The sequence below is a fragment of the Pinus tabuliformis genome, chromosome 8, assembly GCF_031772625.1.
Source record: "Pinus tabuliformis cultivar Carrire ecotype Pingquan chromosome 8, CPIR1, whole genome shotgun sequence".
NCBI classification, from domain to species: domain Eukaryota; kingdom Viridiplantae; phylum Streptophyta; class Pinopsida; order Pinales; family Pinaceae; genus Pinus; species Pinus tabuliformis.
In genome coordinates this window covers 959,493,595-959,499,546 of record NC_142294.1, presented here as the reverse complement: position 1 = coordinate 959,499,546, position 5,952 = coordinate 959,493,595, and positions in this window count along the sequence as shown.

The following is a 5,952-nucleotide window of genomic DNA, read 5'->3' as shown; positions in this document are numbered from 1 at the left end:
AAAGGTCTCCCACCTATTCGTGATCATGATCATGTTATTCATCTGATTCCAAGAAGTGCTCCTCCAAACATCAGGTCGTACATATATCCCTATGCCCAAAAGAGTGAAATTGAACATATGGTTGCAGAAATGCTAGAGGCTAGTATAATTCAACCTAGTCAAAGTTCTTTCTCTGCTCCAGTAGTATTGGTGCACAAGAAGGATGGATCATGGCGCATGTGTCTGGATTATAGGGAGCTCAACAAACTCACTATTAAAGATAAGTTTCCCATTCCTGTCACTGATGAATTACTGGATGAATTGCATGGATCAATTTACTTCACCAAGTTGGATCTTCATTCATGATATCATCAAATCAGAATGAAGACTGAAGACATTCCGAAAACAGCATTTAGAACTCATGAGGGTCATTATGAATTTTTGGTCATGCCTTTTGGCCTTACCAATGCACCTTCTACATTTCAAGGTTTGATGAATTCCATTTTTAAACCCTTCCTTAGAAAATTTGTGTTAGTATTTTTTGATGATATACTAATCTACAGCAAGTCTTGGAAGGATCATGTTGAACATGTTGACAGGGTGCTACAACTATTGGAGGAGAAACAATTATATGCAAAAAGATCCAAATGTTTCTTTGGAGTACAAGATGTGGAATATCTGGGTCATATTGTATCTCATGAAGGAGTTAAGGTAGACCCTAGAAAAATTAAAGCCATTAAGGAATGGAAAATCCCCACATCCATAAAGAATTTGCGAGGATTTCTCGGGTTGACAGGGTATTATCGCAACTTTGTGAAGAATTATGGGAGAATAGCAGCACCTCTAACAACATTATTGAAGAAAGATGCATTTTCATGGATTCCAAAAGCAACAGAGGCCTTTGAACATCTTAAAGAGATATGTGCCAAGCACCGGTCTTAGCTACATCGGACTTCACAAAAACCTTTATTGTGGAATGTGATGCTTCAGGAAATGGAATTGGTGTTGTTTTAATGCAAGATGAAAGACCCATTTCTTTTGAAAGTCGTCCAATCAAGGGAAAGTTTTTACACAAAGCTATTTATGAGAAGGAAATGTTGGCAATACTACCTGCACTTAAGAAATGGCGACCCTACCTAATGGGAAGACACTTCAAGGTAAAAACAGATCATGATAGCCTTAAATACTTTTTAGAACAAATATTATCTTCAGAAGAGCAACAAAAGTGGGTCACAAAGATGTTCAGTTATGACTTTGAAATCATCTACAAAAAAGGGAACCAAAATGTGGTGGCAGATGCACTCTCAAGAACGGATGAGGATGTGGAAGCTTTGTTGTGCGCTATTTCTATTATCCAACCAAATTGGATAAATGAAGCAAGGGAGGAATGGAAGAATGATGAAGAAGTGTGGGCACTTATTCAAAAGTTACAACAAGATTCCAGTACATCTGATACATTTAGCTGGCAAAATGATTCGTTATGGTACAAAGATCGCTTATACCTCTGTAAGAATTCCCAACTCAAACAAAATATTCTTATGGAATTGCATACTTCTCCCTTAGGATGGAAATCAGGATTTTTAAAAACTTACCATAGGGTTAAGAAGGAATTTTTTTGGGATGGCCTTAAATCGGATATTCAAAAGTTTGTGGCAGAATTTTTGGTTTGCCAACAAAATAAAGTTGAAACAATTAAGACCTCGGGTCTATTACAACCTTTATCCATTCCAAGCCAACGTTTGGAGGAGGTTTCAATGGATTTTATCATAGGTTTACCCAAGTCTGAGGGAAAGAGTGTCATCATGGTGGTAGTTGACAGACTTACCAAGTATGCACACTTTTGTGCATTATCACATCCATTTAAAGCCAGTATAGTTTCTACTGCATTTATGGAAACAATTCAAAAGCTACATGGAATCCCAAAGATTATAGTAAGTGACAGAGATCCCATTTTCACTGGAAATTTTTGGACAAAATTATTTTCTTGTGTCAGTACTCAGTTAGCTCATAGCTCATCTTATCATCCTCAATCTGATGGGCAAACTGAGATAGTAAACAAATGTTTGGAAGGGTATCTTCGTTGCTTTGTATCTGATAAACTGACACAATGGGTCAAATGGTTGCCTCTGGCTGAATGGTGGTGTAACACTTCCTTCCATACAACAGCAAAAATGACCCCATTTATGGCACTTTATGGATATCAGCCACCATCCATCACATCATATTTAAGAGAAAATTCTAAGGTTCAAGCAGTGGAACATCACATCGAGCATCAACAACAAGTCCTCCAACTCTTAAAGGATAACCTTGTGTTGGCGCAGAATAGAATGAAACAACAGGCATATCAACATCGCATCGAAAGAAGTTTTGATGTAGGTGATTGGGTATTCCTACGGCTACAACCATATAAACAAATGTTCTCAAGTAAGCTAAAAAGGATAATAAATTATCACCAAAGTATTATGGTCCGTACAAGGTGTTGCAAAATATTGGTGCTATGGCATACAAATTGGAGCTTCCTACAGCTTCTCGAGTGCACCCAGTTTTCCATGTTTCATGATTAAAGAAGGTTATAGGCGACAAGCTCCCAGTTCAAACAATATTGCTAGAACTTGACGAGGAAGGAAAAATTATATAAGAACCAGAAGCAGTCACAGAAACAAGAACTCGACAGCTACAAAATCAATCAATTTCAGAGTATCTCATCAAGTGGAAGAACTTATCTGCTGAAGATTCCACATGGGAGGATGAGAATTTTATACAGAAGCATCCAGAACTACTCAAGCGTTGAGGACAACACTTTTTTGAAGGAGAGGGGCATGTTAGGTCCCTATAATACTAGTGATTACCCCATTACTATTGTATTTGTATCCCTTATTAATATTTTTGTGCCCCTATTGTCCCCATATTGTTATTACTATGCCCTATAGAATCCCTCTATTGTTATTTTTGTGCCTTTATATTATTATTGTTAGGTCGGTTGGGTTATATTGTGACTCCTTAGACTCCTATATATAGAAAGGAGGTTTTGTCATTTGAATCATCAAAGAATCATTCATTTGTGTAATGTAAAGGAGGTTGCCCCCTCGAAGAAGTTGAATTCTAAGGCGTTGATCTATCTTTTCTATATTTTTGTGAGCTGGTTTCATAACAGTTAATGTACCAACTTACCCAAAACGAGGCCCACAATTTGGTGTTTCATCTTCTAGGGTTAGGTTTTGGGATGTTAAGGGTTTTCCATTGTTTCTCAACAATAAATAGACCTTTGAGCCTCATTGTAACACAATTCAAAGGCATGTATCCGCCACATCTCTTCTCAGAAATAATCTACCATCGCCCTAGCTAGTGTATTTCCATTTCAATTTGTAAGCATATTTCAGTATTTTACATTAATGAAAAAAAGTATTATTTCCACTGCATCTCTGTGTTTATGGTTATCTCTATAATTTGTTGCGTTCCTGTTTAAATTCGAATCAAAATGGGATCTCTATCACTTAAAATAATCTTTGGGTTTCCATGTAGCTTTGATACCAAATGTTAGGAAACCAGCTCACAAAAAGATAGAAAAGATAGATCAACGCCTTAAAATTCAGCCTCTTCGAGGGGACAAGCTTCTTTACATTACACAAATGAACAATTCTTGGATGATACAAATGACTAAACCTCCCTTTTATATATAGGAGTCTAAGGGGTCACAATATAATCAAGCTGACATAACAGTGATAACACAAGGGCACAAAAATAAAAATAGTGGGTTTCTATGGGGCATACTAATAACAATATGGGCACAATAGGGGCACAATCGTAACAATAAGGGATACAATGACAATAGTAATGGGGGAATCACTAGTATTATAGGGGCCTAACAAGGATACTATCTTCTTATGCTATTTTCATAGTTTTCATATCACTATCTATTTTGTTCAAGTGGACCCAACTAGGTCCCCTTGGATGATTTGATCTTCTTCTTCCCTCTACTGCAATTTATAGCGTGCATAGGGTTTAATCAGGGTCTTGAACTTTTAGTTGGGTTTTATCCAACTCTTCTATATGAGCTTCTTTAATTCCCTTTTCCACACCCAACAAACCAAACCAAGACCAAACAAAAAAAAAAAAAAAAAAAGAACGAAAAAACAAAGAAAAAATCTCAACAATAACACATGACAAACAACACCAAGCATGGCCATACTCAAAATCAACAAAACAAAAATATGTATCCAATGGCACACGAAGAATTGCACAATTTCTCGATTCACAATACATCCAACATTCTCTATTTACTTCAACAAGAGCACTTAGTACATACAAAATTTTAATTGGAGTCTTGCCCGAGGTTAACGACAACTTCAAAATCCAAAACAACTTTCTAAATAGTTCAAGAGAACTTTATAGTATTTTGGAAAGCTTGTGTAGATATTTCCTCATATCTCTCTGTATCGTTGGTTGTTATTTTAGGTGTATGGAATTTACATGAGCTTTTATTCTTTTGCTATTTGTTAGGGCATTCAAGGATCAAGTGTTCTTTTCCGCAACCCCAGCATGTCAATGGTTTTGTTTTCTTTCCAACCTTACAATGTTTCTCGCTTGTTTTGTCAACATGACACTCTTCCATATTCCCAAAGGTTAGTCCATATTGCAAAAATCCTTGAATGTAGGACACGTTTTGTTGCAACATTGTTTCATCTTTGCCTATTCTTCTTGTCTTCTAATAAGCCTTTTTTTCTTTTCCTTGCAACTCTTCAACTTATCTTGCAAGCTCCTAAGGTTATCTATTCTATTAGAGAAAAATTCCTCCTTGGTCCACACTACATTGTATCATATTGTTATCCATTCCTCTATTTCTTGTTGCAAATTGTATATTCTTATGTGTTATAATTGGTAGAAACCAGATTGATCTAATGGGTATTTATCCGGGGAATTATGGGTAGTGATTGCTATTGTCATATGTTTAAGAACATTATGATACAACCTGTGGATAGATCCATCTGATTGACTATGTTTTGCAGCTTCCATCGCTAACATTCGGGGGTAGACCCTAAGCTACCTCACCCTATCTACTAAGCACTTAGTACTAGTGGTTTCTTTATCCGCACGCACACAATTGCTAGTTATATCATGCATAAATGTACTATTTTTTTACCTTTTCATGCAAACACTAGGTATGCTAATTTAACGCATACAGATCAGAAGTTGTTCACACATCTAACACCCATTTCAATTACATAAAATCAAAGATGCATGTAAACAATTTATACTCATGACATCTGCAAGTTTAAAGTTAGCATACATATAAATAAATAATCACAATATTTTCTCTTTGTCTGTCTACTTCTAGTGTTAACACTGCCATAAGTACATCAATTAATTACCTTGGTGTGTCTGCGTTATGCATGTTGAAGTTATTCGCTAAATCATATTTCAAGTTAGTCAAAAGTAAAATAACAGACATGTGAGTAATACTCATATCAACTGTAAATCCAAACAAAATATGCACTTGCAATGCCTAAAATGTTATTTTAAATTTTGTTTTTGAGTTTCTTCAGGCCCAATGTTGGACATTAGTTATGATTACTCTCTATCAGGGCTCTAAACTTTATTCTTCAAGGCCCATTCAATCCAAGTGTTGAACATGGGATTTGATACCACTTTGTAATTCTCCATCCCATCCCCTTGTACTATCTCAGGTTGTAGATGGTGTTACTTAATAACTTCACCCAACCTCCATACTTTGTTATAAAAATGAGATTATGAAAAATGGTCCTTTTTCAAATTTTGCAGAATTAAAATATGATATCGCCATCACACCTAGCTTCGATGATAAATTTTAGATGATATAAAACTCACCTCAATCTGAGTATTGGATGGAAAGTTATGCCTACGCAAAGTTTTACCATTTAAAAAGTGCCATGTCAACATTAGGTTGCAATGTGCACCCACATAGCCTTTAACTAGCCTACATGGCATGACCTAGTC